This window comes from Palaemon carinicauda, chromosome 3, assembly GCF_036898095.1.
Source record: "Palaemon carinicauda isolate YSFRI2023 chromosome 3, ASM3689809v2, whole genome shotgun sequence".
Classification (NCBI taxonomy): domain Eukaryota; kingdom Metazoa; phylum Arthropoda; class Malacostraca; order Decapoda; family Palaemonidae; genus Palaemon; species Palaemon carinicauda.
In genome coordinates this window covers 23,645,124-23,660,123 of record NC_090727.1, presented here as the reverse complement: position 1 = coordinate 23,660,123, position 15,000 = coordinate 23,645,124, and the positions used below count along the sequence as shown (strand labels likewise).

At 33.8% G+C, this 15,000-nt stretch overlaps 1 long non-coding RNA gene across 1 annotated transcript in view; it reads right to left on the bottom strand.

Annotated features, from left to right (window-relative positions):
* Positions 1-401: 401 nt before the first annotated feature.
* Positions 402-15,000, bottom strand: part of LOC137636968 (uncharacterized) — a 52,159-nt gene continuing 37,560 nt past the window's right edge. The window contains exon 3 of the long non-coding RNA XR_011043318.1: positions 402-489. This is a non-coding gene — a long non-coding RNA (uncharacterized lncRNA). The remainder of the gene's footprint in view (positions 490-15,000) is intronic.

Here is a 15,000-nt window from a genome sequence, read left to right as displayed (position 1 = left end):
ATACTGAAAATTACACCGAAATACTTTGTGTGAAGGTATAATTAATGTGTGTATGTATATATATATATATATATATATATATATATATATATATATATATATATATATATATATATATATATATGTATATATATATATATATATATATATGCCTGTGCATTTTCTATTTATAAGCAACAAATAGAAATGAGAACTTCTCACGAAGTAAATATAATACCAAAACTTCTATTTCAAAACTTTGTCAGACAAGATTCATGGAATAGTCCTTAGTCCACTACCGTAACCTTTGGATGCCAAGCTTGGATAAGGAGGAAGGATTACTATAATTCTATAATTAATACTTCGTAAATGGCATGAAACCTTTCAAGATATATGTAGCAAATAATGATAATAATAACTTACTTGTAATTGTAGTGTTATTTCACGGTTGTAGCCTATCTTCAACAAGTCCTTTGGTGCTCGAATGATATCTACTGCAGGACCATAAATCTGAAAAGAAGTATACTGTATATAAAATAGCACTTTTTCAATTTTAGCTAAACTGTATTTACTGTGAGAGAGAGAGAGAGAGAGAGAGAGAGAGAGAGAGAGAGAGAGAGAGAGAGAGAGGAAAACTCAAATATGTTAGACTCAAGTAACAATTGGTTGGTGAAGATAACAAAAGCTAGAGTAAAATTGCGACCAGGAAGCTGTTCACACACGCACACGCACACACACACACACACACACACGAGGTAAAACATAACCTCCTTCAAACTTCGTTGGCAGAAGTAATTATATCATGCAAAATATCCAAAAAAATACGTAAATCAACATAAGAAATAATTAATGATTTGCAGAGATACTAAAATTATAAATAAAACTACAAAAATATCACGTTGAGACGTCATGAGAGTTTCAACCTACCGGAAAGATCGTACATCGACGGCCTTTTCACCGAAAATAATTCTATTAACTAATCCCATAATAAATTCATAAATTGCATCCAGATAAATCATATTACGTATATTAATCATGAAAAGTATAGAAAATTAAGAAAATATAGTAAAAATAAATGTGGAGGAAGAAAATAAGATATAGGAAATAGCGGGACACTATCGGTGAAAAGACCATTTTGGTAACGGCCTTTTCGCCGACGACCACTCTAAAATTAATTCAAATTTTAGAATTCATAAACTGAATGCAAATGAATCATATTGTGTAGATGAATATTAAAATATATAGAAAATGAAGAAAATATGGTAAAAGTTGGTACAATTGATCTTTGAGGAATAAAATCAGATATGGGGAAAATTGGGAGATAGTCGGTGAAGAGACCATTTATGTTCCGCTATTTGGGTTAGGAATGTAGAGGAATGTCTGAAAAAAAATTATTAAAAGGGCCGAAAACCGACTTTTTAATATTAAGATAAGTAAAACTATCAACGAAATTTTATGAAAAATAGCTTATCGTTGTGTGTTGAGGAAAATTGCTTCAAGTTACAATGACGTTCATTTAATCCATTTCCCCCTTGAACGTATGGTTTTGAATCTCTCTCTCTCTCTCTCTCTCTCTCTCTCTCTCTCTCTCTCGAGAGAGAGAGAGAGAGAGAGAGAGAGAGAGCAATTAAAATCCCTGTGCATCGTATGGTCTTTCTAATGTGATCAATGAGATTTGGGCCCTATGGAGACCAAGACATCGTACCGGGGTAATAAATATCCCCACAGTTCATTCTTCTTCTTCTTCTTCTTATTACCGCTTAGAACGAAATATAGTCCACATTCTAAAACCCTCTGTAGATTCTTTAAAAGGTTAGAAACTACAAAGGATCTTTAAACTAATTTAATTTCCAATTAATTTATTTAAGTAATTCCAACTTTAATTACTCGAAATGAAGTCTTACCTAATATCAGTAAAAATATTAATCAAATATGTATAATATTGACTAAGTGATGGATGTTAAAAGCTACATAAAATCGATGTAGTACCCGATTTATTCGTGTTAAAATACTCACTCTTCTCTCTCTCTCTCTCTCTCTCTCTCTCTCTCTCTCTCTCTCTCTCTCTCTCTCTCTCTCTCTCTCTACGAAAAAAAAAACAGCAACTGAGACGAAGGAGAATGTCATTACAAAACAAGAAGCTTCCTGCCATGCCAGAGGGACTGGTAACACCCCCCCCCCCCCCAAAAAAAAAAAAAAACACGCACACAACCACACACACAAACACACACACACCTAACCCTGCTCTCTTAAAATGTCAAGGCTTCAAAACTTTGAACAGATCATATTATGGAGTTCTAGCTATTTTTACAATAGACCATTTACAATTGAGAGAGAGAGAGAGAGAGAGAGAGAGAGAGAGAGAGAGAGAGAGAGAGAGAGAGAGAGAGAATTTATATCACTCCTACACTCATTGATTTACACCGTCTGCCTACTAAAGCAAGAATTGAGTTTAGAATATATACAATAACCCATCAAGTTATCAGAACCGGACGTCCAGAATATCTAAGAGAATTTTTACATATTGTGCAGCCAAAAAAATTGTGTTGACGCGAAAATAGTTAACGATGGTTTCAAATTATTCGAACCTAGATATATGTCTACTGTAGGATCTAGAGCCTTTGAATATGGGGTCCAGAGATTATAAAATAAGCTCCCCTAGATATCAGAAAGACTGAATTTATTATTAAGGCTTTCAAGAGGAAACTGAACACTTTCTTGTCCTCTAAGTGCTTCGAAAATGTGGATTAGACAATAAACGAGCAATATGTGGTGTGTGAAATGCTGGGCGCCTTGGAATGCATAAATCTTATAAGAGCAAGCGTGTATGGCGTTGTAATTTCAACGGTTACATTTGCATAAAGATTATTTCCATATTGTCCTCAATCACCTGATCATTTAACCAAAAAATTTGAAAATGAGGATATATAGAAAATACGCTGTGTAATAATAATAAGAGCCTTACACCCCTACTCTGAGCAGCCAGTTAAAAGACACCCCCAACCTCACCCCAACTGTGAGCAACAAAGGTGGGGGTGAGGGGTGATTAATATATCTCTTTAAAAGGTCATTGGCCTCATGACCTACTCTGACATTTATATCAACAGAGTGGGACTCTTTAACAGACAAAAAGGTCAATCTAACAAGGGGGATGTCAGAGGTCACTTACTCAATACAGACCTAAATTACTGCTCCAGTACAGGCTGGAGCTTCTATCTTTCTGGAGCAGTAAATGCTGTCTCTACCGAATGATTCGTTTGTTATTATACTCTTCTGTTAATTATCCCAGTAAATGCAAGAGAATTAGCCAAGTAGGCAACAACTGCACTAAACGAAAATAGAAGGAAATGTCAGAAATAATAAAAGTACAGACGACGTTAGTTGACCTTATCAATGAATAAAAAAGGTTAATGTGAACATTAGAGAACTAGAGGGGCACTCAGTGAGGGCAGACCTCCGCCGGGGCAGCTTATTCCTTGACCTTTTGCTCGACCCTGACTTTGACCCTTCACCTTATGTATTATATGCAGTGGATTTTCATACACTGAAATATGATAACGATGTCCAAACTTGTGGCTGATTATGTGAATTTCAAAATTTAATCATTTCCAGCTTTTGACAAAAGTTAATCCCTGAAAGTTTCATTACTCTACGACTAAAATTTTGCCCAGGAAGCTGTACACAAACAAACAAACACACAGGGTATAAAACATAGCACGCCTCCCAACAGCGTTGGCGGAGGTAATAAATTAAATGGGAAAATTAAGGTGTCATGCTTTAGCCCATTTTCATCAGGCTATTTTGAAAATCAAGACATTTAGATGAACATATATCTGGAGTTTTAATAACTTTGATTATAAAAAAAAAACAGGATTTTTAAAAACAGATTTTGCCAGTTTCATGTGAATGTAGTTACGCGAAGTTACAAGTTGAGCCGTCCTGTTGGTCGCTAACCTTAGAAGAACTCGAATACAAAAACATTGTTGACCTCAAGTTTAATGTTTCCTTTGACAAATGATCGTTTGAAATAAGTCAACATACTCCCAACCCAGCTAAGATACACAAACCTCACACCCGAACCATGGGGGTTTAACCCCAAATCCTTGGGGGGATTTACCACAAAATCCAGGGAGATTTGTCAAAAAACCCTGTCGATTTACCACAAAATCCTGAAGGATTTATCACCGAATTCTATGGGGGGGGGTATTTTCTCTAAAATCATGGCGGATTCATCCCATAATCCTGTGGGGAATTTAACCACGAATCCTGGGGCTTTAAATCCAAATGCTTGGGGCATTAACCACGAATCCTAGGGGATCTAACCCCGAATCTTCAGGAATTTAACAATGAAGCCTGGGGATTTAACTGCAAATCCTATGGGTGTTTACCACAAAATCCCTGGAATTTATCCTAAAATCCTTGGAGATTTATACGCGAATCCTGTGGGGATTTACCCCAATATCCTGGGTGAATTATCAAAGAATTCTGTGGGTGGATTTTCACCAAAATCCTGAGGGATATATTCCTTAATCCTGTGGGGAATTTAACCACGAATCCTAGGTATTTAAATCCAAATGCTTGTGGCATTTAACCACAAATTTTGAGGAGATTTTAATCCCGAACCTTGGAGAATTTAACCCAGAATTCCTGGGGGTTTCACCACGAAATCTGGGGATTCAACACCAAATTTAACCACGAAATCTGGGGGGATGGAATCACGAAATCTGGGGGATTTTACAGAATCCTTTTGGGATTCAAGTCCGAATTCTTGGGAGATTTATCCACGAATTCTAGAGAGAGAACCACCAACCCAAGGGATTTAACGAATCCTGAGGAGATTTAACAACGAATTCCGAGGGGATTTAACAACGAATCCTGAGAGGATTTAACAACGAATTATGGGGGATTTAACCCCGACTCCTTGGGTAAAACTACTTACACGTTAAAAAAAATTGCAAAAACCTCTATTAGCACCACGAAATGTGTTTTTTTTTTTTTTTTTTTTTTTTGAATGAAGACAAGACGTTTTAGGAGAACAAATAAAGATTGTTGTAAAAACAGCTAAAATTGCCTCTGAAATGAGCAGTTGTTACTCCAAAGAGAGTCAATGTGTTTACGAAGATTATAAAATTAGGAAATGATTTTGATATTTTCAAATAATTGATATCCTCAAACCATATATAGACCTAAATGTTCAAAACTTCCTCTAAATGAATCAATATATTAATGAATAACAATTCCACCTACAAATTAATAACAATTACACAATTTATGATTTAATCAATATATTTACTTGAGTAATTACTTAATGAGAGTAATATAAGAGAACTGTTTAATAATGACTTAATTATATCATATTAAGCCCATAAAAATCAATGCCATCAGTATTAATTTGAATTACATCAATATAACCTAATTAAATCAGGAATCTTATTCTTATCACATCATTAACAGGTAACTCGAATAAATAATGAAAAATAAAAAATGTATCACCAAAGAGCGTAAAATGAGATTTTAAAATTGAAAAGGGCAAAACAAAATGAATAACTTCAACTCTAACCAACATTAATCGTTGATAAAAAAGTCAAATTTCATGGGCCACTTGATACAACCATCAACTCTCTCACCTGTCAGTCATACCTTAATGATAGGTAGTTACTCAATGTCCGCCCCCGCCCCCCGGCCACCCCCCCCCCCCCGCCCCGTGACTTATCTTTCCAGTAATATATATTAAACAATTAAATGTACTTATTTCATATGTCTATAACCTCGTAAATGGCTTACTGTTTTTCAATGACCTCGGACAAAGTAATCCTTTCCAAGTGTGGATACCTTAACGTGGTGAAAGGGTTTGCGTATCGCCATGACCAGCAAAGCTGTACTAGTCAGGGGCACCTATACTAGGTTGGTTTGCTGTGACCGAAGACAATAATCTCCTATTACCAATCCGCAGTGGCGAGCGTGCTGATGAAAAATGCCCAGACCCCAGACATGAATAAAGACATGTCTTAAGCCTTTGTCCTGCACTGGACTAGAAAAAGCTACATCATATCATTATATATATATATATATATATATATATATATATATATATATATATATATATATATATATATAATCAAATGCAACCCGTTTCTAGTCCACAGCCGGACAAAGACTTCAGACATGTCTTTAATTATGTCTAGGGTTTGGCCAATTTTCATCGTATTTTTTACATTTTAATCAAACCAACATCTTCTTAATAACGAATAAAAAGACTACTTATTTCTATAGATTTCATAACTATAAAATCCAACCAATTAATATATATATAAATTCAAAATCAATTTCTAAATCTACCACTCAACTGACCTTTGATCCTCACTCCTTCAGGGCTCGTAGTGAAATGCTCTGAAAACCATTAAATTTCCATCAGCCAATCACAGGGCTTCAACAGAAGCCCTTTGTAAGCCAGTCTCTCATTGGCTTAAACTTTCGTTCTTTGGCTAAGATGCTTAAAACCTGTCCTCCTATTGGCTGGAGTCTTCCAGTCAATTTTGATTTCAAAGGGTATTTTCAAAGCAAAATAATATCATTGCCAGAGATATATTCATTAATGTATTTGACATAAATTAATACTAAATTTATGTAAATTAATAAGCCAAATTGAAAATTGGATAAAAGCAAACTTTAAAATCATAATAAATCGTAGAATTAAAGAACAAAGACTTTCCTGGCAAACAAGCAAACAAGGTGGTTGGTTCTTCCAAAGACAGCTGCTGTAACTTACATACAGTCAGTCACGGACTGTAATCAATCTATGTAATAACTTCAGTATTTTTGGGTCAACAAATTTAAAGGATGTAACAGAATTATTATGTTTTATAGTACAGTTTTGCTGGTCATGACGATACACAAACTATTTCACAACATTAAGGGATCTTCCCTCAAAAAGGGTATATATATATATATATATATATATATATATATATATATATATATATATATATATATACACCGTATGAAAAGACTGAATAGCTAATAAAAAAAACGTTTGAATAACTACTAGTAAATATATAAATTATACCAGATTACTATATGGTTACCTAAAGTATTATTCTGATATATACCCTGATATCAAATGAATATAATATATATACGTATATATATATATATATATATATATATATATATATATATATATATATATATATATATATAATATATATATCTATATATATATATATATATATATATATATATATATATATATATATATATATATATATATATATATATATATATATATATATATATAATATATATATATATATATATATATATATATATATATATATATATATATATAACATAATGGGTAAGGGAAAACCTAAGCCCCCCCCCCTCTCTCTCTCTCTTTCTCTCTCTCTCTCTCTCTCTCTCTCTCTCTCTCTCTCTCTCTCTCTCTCTCTCTCTCTCTCTCAGATGAAGTAAGCTGTGACTTCAGTTAAGATTCACAGAAGAAATGGGGGAAAGCAACAGGATCGAAAGACATCTATGAATTTTAAACTAAAGTGGCACAAAGCACTGGGACCTAGGAGACCAATCAGTGCTCACGTGCAACAGGGAGAAAGCCCTGCACTTGCAATGCAACAACAACATCATTCAGACAAACTGAACAACAGATTCCAAGTGGAAGATGGATAGAAGATTGAAATCAGCGCTAAGATGCAACTCTGGCAAAGTCTACAATTGCTATACGACGCTGAGAGAGAGAGAGAGAGAGAGAGAGAGAGAGAGAGAGAGAGAGAGAGAGAGAGAGAGAGAGAGAGAGAGAGAGATGTAGAAGTATAAAAAGTGCACAGATCTCCTATTGATGCGTACAGTACTCCGTGCAAGGAAAACTAATGTCTAAGACGAGAAAAAACTTTACTTTTTTAGCAAACAAAACAAACTCCATCACACTTATTATTATTATTATTATTATTATTATTATTATTATTATTATTATTATTATTATTATTATTATTATTATTAATTCAAAACCAAAATGTTACAGATATTGAAAAAAATGTCTCGAACAATAATTTGAGAACAAACTCAAATCAAAAACTAAAATCATGTTTTTTTTTTTTCTTTTTTTATGAATGTGACCGAAGGGGAAAGAAGGAATGGTGAGAGGTCTGGGAGAAGGATGGTGATAAACGGGAAATGAGAGAGAGAGAGAGAGAGAGAGAGAGAGAGAGAGAGAGAGAGAGAGAGAGAGAGAGAGAGAGAGAGAGAGAGAGAGAGAGAGAATATTTCATGTCATTCGAAAGATCAGTGTTGGTGGTCTTCATTGAACTATTTGAAATAATGAAGTTGCTAATTATTTTGACACTTTACTGCTCTAATAATATCAAGTTCTCTTGCTTGAGGGTACACTCTATTCTGTCTTATTTCTCTTCCTCTTGTTTTGTTAAAGTTTTTATAGTTTATATAGGAAATATTTGTTTTAATGTTGTTACTCTTCTTAAAATATATTTTTCCTTGTTTCCTTTCCTCACTGGGCTATTTTCTTTGTTGGAGCCCCTGGATTCACAGCATCCTGCTTTTCCTACTAGGGTTGTAGCTTAGCAAGTAATAATAATAATAATAATAATAATAGATGCAATTGGTGTGTAGCTTTACTATTAATATCTAATGTTAAAACATCAAAGTCACTTTTTACATGAAATCTTATCTATATAAAATCAAATTCAAGGCAAAATGCAATGCAGTTGAACTGCTGATCTATAGAGGATTTGCTGGTGGCCATAGCGGAAAATATAAGGCTTATTATTATTATTATCATTATTATTATTATTATTATTACACGCCAGGCTATAACCCTAGTTGGAAAAGCAACATGCTATAAGCACAAGGGCTCCAACAGGGAAAATAGCCCAGTGAGGAAAGGAAACAAGTAAATAGATAAACTACAAGTAAAGAATAAACAACCAAAATAAAATATTTCAAGAACAGTAACAAGATTGAATTAGACCCTTCACATATAAACTATAAAAACGTAAAAAAGAGTTAGTGAAATAAGATAGAACAGCATTCCCAACTGTACCCTCAAGCAAGAGAACTGCAATCCAAGACAGTGGAAGGCCAGGGTGCAGAGGCTATGGCACTTCCCAATACTAGAGAATAATGGTTTGATTTTGGAGTGCCCTTCTCCTAGAGGAGCTGCTAACTACTTTGAGCAAGACCATCATGTAGGCTACAATTTCACAACTGAACCAAAGTTAACTATTGAGAAAGTCAAGTAGATTAACTAGTTAAACACTGATTCACCTGTATGTGACCTGGATTTAGTTGTTTGATGACGTAATCACCTGTAAGTGACCTGGATTTAGAGCTTGAGGACTTTTAAAGGCATTTCATGAACGGTTGTATGTATTCATGAAATTGTTATCAAATATTAAAAATGAAATTACTTTCTTCATCTGTTTTCTAAAGACGTAACATTCCATACTTCCTTATCAAGAATATTGAACGAATAGGCTATAAAATGACGTGTGTGTGGGGGGGGAGGGGGGGCAATGGTTACTGGCACCACCAACCTACCACCCCTTCCTCACCAACACCCCAATGACAGATGATTGACAGCTCTTGGACAAACCGTGGGAAGGTGAGAGACAATAATATTCCCCCGAGAGGACTTCAAAGAAACATCACAGAGAAATGCAAAGATTGGGATCAATGGTAAAATTATGAAAAAGATTATGTTAATCAGTAATTACTTGCTAAAGACATATTCCTGTGGAAACAGTGCTGTAATAACAGAATAAATGAAAAAAAAAAAAAAAAACAATGAAGTTTCTGTAACCACAGCCCTACACCCGAGAATCTGAGAAAATACGAGAATTTCTATAGGAAACACATTGATGCCACTGATACAGGCACCCACGCACGAACGCGCGCGCGCGCACACACAAAAACCAACCCAAAAATCAGGTATACCACCCAATACTTATAACACCATTTTCAGGATAAAGGTCAAACAAGAGATAGTTGAATGACGCTAAGAAATGCATTAAACTTATAACAGTTTTGAATATTAATACATACAATGAAACACTTATTTCTCGACCTTTTGCTTGACCTTGACCTTTGACCTTAACATGTATTAATTGGCGTGGATTTTCATACACTCAAATATGAACGAAGTTTGAAGTCTCTATGACAATGATGTCCAAACTTATAGCTGATTGCGTGAATTGGACATTTTGCTTGACCTTTGACCTTGACCTTCCAAAATTTAATAATTTCCAGCTTTTTACATAACAGTTAATCCCTGTAAGTTTCATTACTCTACGATTGAAATTATGGCCAGGAAGCTGTTCACAAACAAACCCACACAAAAAGGGGGTAAAACATAACCTTCCAACATCGTTGGCGGAGGTAATAAATGTGTCAACAAACAAACGAATATACAGAAATACATAAAATAACAGACAAGGAATAACAAACTGTATCAGTAGTATTCCCACTGACCCAGACGAATGTGACGGAAGGTGAGAGTAAAGTAGATGGTGTCTGAGAATCCTGGGAAATGAAATCAGAAAAAGTGACAGGGCTGAACTGGCCATTAAGCAAGTGTCATTCATGCGTTGTTAGGCGAACTTAGATTTGCAGACAGAACGAGGCAAAATCTATTTGCTGACAAAGGGAATAAAAGCGGTTAGAAACTCATGAATAAAACAAGTGTTCACATTGGCACCACTTCGTCCCACTTCATGTCTTAACCCTGTTAATTAAAATGCCACATTTGGCTCCACTCACAGCTTGTTCTAGCAAGCCAGTTGAAACTTAGTTGCTCTCTATGCTGTTAAGGTGAGCTATACTACTACCCAGTGCGTCCTGCTACTGTCATACTATAGTGTTCTGACCCAAGGCATGAGGTCCTTTCATGGATTAGTCGTCCTCCATAATTCTCTATTCATGGTCAACTCTTTTAGATCTTGGTACCACCTCCTTCCTTCCCTCCCTTCAGGTCTTGTGGTCTCTCCAACTTATTTTCAACACCCTCCTCCTCCTCCTCCCTTATATCCACATTTCGAATCCTTGGCAGAGGCTTCTTGTCTGTTGCTTTAATAGTCCAGGTTTTCAGAACTGTATAATGCTACACTCCATGTGAAACATTTTACAAATCCTTTCTTCAGTTCCATTTTGAGTTTTCACGGCATGATTATTATTATTATTATTATTATTATTATTATTATTATTATTATTATATCCAATTAACCAAGAGCCATGAAACCTATTGCGCCGAGAAGGGGAGCAAGATACACATTCATTGTTTAAAGATGAACAGCAATAGCTATAACTTATGTTTTTACTTCCCCTGAACTGAATGTAGTAATTATTGAGGAACATTGAAATCATAAGACAAAAAACCAAAATAGATGTGCAACAAATTTAAAATACCTTCGAATCTATATATTTTCTTTTAATCGTATCAAAGACTGAACTACCAGACTATTCCTTTGAACACAAAACAAATCAGTTACAAAATCTATAGCAAACTTATATCTGAACTGAAGGATTCATTTTTACAAAAGGTGTCAAAGAGAACGGTAAATTCACCCTAATATGGTATCTATCAATCTTGGCATTGGTGTGTTTTAGGTTTGGTTTCGGTTTTGTTTGGTTTGGGTTTGAGTTTGGCTTGGTTTTAGTTTAGTGGTTTGGTTTTAGTTTGGTGGTTTGGTTTGGTTTTGGTTTTAGTTTGGTGGTTTGGTTTTGGTTTTGTTTTAGTTTGGTGGTTTGGTTTGGTTTTGGTTTTAGTTTAGTGGTTTGGTTTTAGTTTTAGTTTGGTGGTTTGGTTTGGTTTTGTTTTAGTTTAGTGGTTTGGTTTTAGTTTAGTGGTTTGGTGGTTTGGTTTTGATTGGGTTTGGGTTTGGCTTGGTTTTAGTTTAGTGGTTTGGTTTTAATTTAGTGGTTTGGTTTTGGTTTTGTTTTAGTTTGGTGGTTTGGCTTAGTTTTGATTGGGTTTGGGTTTGGCTTGGTTTTAGTTTAGTGGTTTGGTTTTGTTTTAGTTTGATGGTTTGGTTTTGGTTTTGTTTTAGTTTGGTGGTTTGGTTTGGTTTTGATTGGGTTTGGGGTTTGGCTTGGATTTAGTTTAGTGGTTTGGTTTTAGTTTGGTTTTGGTTTTGTTTTAGTTTGGTGGTTTGGTTTGGTTTTTGTTTGGTTTGGGCTTGGCTTGGTTTTAGTTTAGTGGTTTGGTTTTGGTGTTTGTTTGGTGGTTTGCTTTTGGTTTTGTTTTAGTTTTGGTTTTGAATTATTTTTAGATTGGTGGTTGAGTTTGGTTTAATTTGGTGGTTTGGTTTGGTTTGGATTTGGGTTAGGTTTTGGTTTTGGTTTGGTTTTAGTTAGGTGGTTTGGTTTGGTTAAGTTTTGATTGGGTTTGGGATCGGTTTTGGTATGGTGGTTTGGTTTGGTTTTAGTTTGGCTTGGTTTGGTTCAGTTTAGGGCTTTGTTTAGTTTTGGTTGTGTTATGGTTTTTGTTTGGTTATAGTTTGGTTTGTTTCAGTTAGGTTTGTATTGGTTTGGCATGGGTTTGGTTTTAGGTTTGGTTTGGTTTAGTTTGGGTTATGGTGGGATGGGTTGTCTCGGGTTTAGTTTGGTTTTCATTTTGGTTTTGGTTTTGGCTGGGGCTTTGGTTTTATTAATTGGTTTTAGTTTGGTTTTGATTTCAGTTTAGTTTAAAGTTTGGTCTGGATTGGTTTGGTTTAGGTGTTTTTTTTTTTTTTTGGTTTGCTTTGGTTTTGGTTGTACTGCGGGGTTGGATTGGTATGGTTTGATTTGATTTGGTTCAGTTTGGGTTTTTTGTTTGGTTTGGTTTTGTTTTATATTGGTTTGGTTAGGTTATGTATTAATTCGGTTTAGTTTGGTTTGTTTTGGTTGGTTTTTGTTTTGTTTTGTTGATTTGGTTTGATTTGTTGGTTAATGGAAGCTTCAAAACAAAACCTTATTACCACACTAAAATAGAATTTCTATTGTCATATGATATATTGCATTCATATAACTATAAACAAGTTTCCAACTCCATCTATTGGCCTCTGAGAGAAGCTTAGTTATTCTGGTTAACTGCAGGGGAGGAAGGGTGTTAGAAAATGGTCATATTTGCAATTTTCTCGGAAGTTATAGTTTCAAATAAATTTCAGTATATGCATTCAGTATTAATTTCCTAAACTGTTCTGCTGAATACTTATATTAAGGCTAATATGATTAAACTAACGAGTTTATAAGTAAGGCTGACTTTATTTTTCCCCCAAACTAATAATGCATCGACCCATCATAAGAGAAATGAAGACCCTGATTACCAACAGAAAACGATGCAATATAAAAATAATAATATATAAATGGCTTGTATGATTATATATCACGAATCCTAAATTATATTCTTTATATGAATTCTAATAATTGGTGTTGATAAATGAGCTCAATTAATCATATTTTCTGTGATTAATCGTCCTTTGAGGTTTCAGAGGTTGGTACTCCTGACTGCTGCAAGGACACTAAAATAAGGTGTTGGGATGACGTCATCGTAAGTTTTGAGCAGACGAAATAGGAAAAGAATGATTTCATACGTTTAATTAGTGGATTAAACTTTGTCTTAATGTATTATTTTATATGTTTACAGTTAAAACGTATTTATTACATCAATAAATATCTATACATTAAGTAAATAATATCTAAAATGCTACTCAGTGTACAAGAATTTCTACAAATTCGAACTATTTTCGTCAGTGTCGTACAAACTATTTCAAGTTTCGGTTGGTATTATCTTCCAGGATTTCCCAAAGTTGTACACAGACAACGGAATGGACAAATAGCTCAAATTCTTAATTAAAATTAGAAATTAACTTTAGAATTTAATTTGTTTCTGAATTCTTCATCAGTGTCTCGCAGGAGGCTTCGTCAATTTACCTAATAAGAAAATAATGAAAACATTGAAGATTGTAGCTTTATTTTTATAATAATAATAATAATAATAATAATAATAATAATAATAATAATAATAATAATAATAATAATAATAATAATAATAAAAACAACATCATCTTGTTTCTATGAATAATCTTGAAATGTACCATAGGTTTTGATATCTTTGTCTGGGATGGTGTGTTAATATAAGGGTTAATATATTGTTTAATATTATCATCATCACTATTATAGGTTAAGGCAGAGAGTTCATTATGTAATTTAACTGTTACATGATCTCACTGTTTAAGATTCATAAAATGTATCAGAAGTTTGAAATAATGGGTTTTAGATAATACGTTTTACTCTCATATATATATATATATATATATATATATATATATATATATATATATATATATATATATAATTTTTTGAGCAGGGATAACTTTACATAGTGAAAGTATTCTACAAATAAAGAAACAGTCAGCAAATTGTATGGCTTACGGAGAACTAGGTCAATTTGGTTTAACAATTAAAATTGAAAAGAGAATGGTAATCTTTTGGTTAAAGATCAGTCAAGATAAACAGCATAAGTTATCCCACACCATGTATTTACTATTAAGAAAGTTACACGATAGCAATGAATTCAAGTCGAAATATATTGTAAAAATTAAAAGTATTCTAAACAAGTGTGGTCTATCTGATATATGGAGCAACCCATGTGAATTTAATAATAATTGGGTTAGGAAATGTGTTGATCTCGGAATTTGTGATATAGATAAGCACAATTTATTATGTGAAATTAATGATAATGGGTTAAGCTCTAACTATAAAGTAGGTTTCCTGATGCTGATAAGAAGCGATACTCGGCTTCCCAAGGGACAAAACCATTCCCAATGTGTAATACCCAGGAACAGGCTGATGAGTACCACTATACTCGGGTATGTCCTTATCTTAGCAGCCTCAGAGAATTATATATAAAAAGGTATTATTACACTAGACCAAATAGTATAAAGTTTAGTCAATTGTTTAGAATAGAAAATAAGAGAGAATTGTGCAATCTAGCAAAATTGGTAAAAATAATAA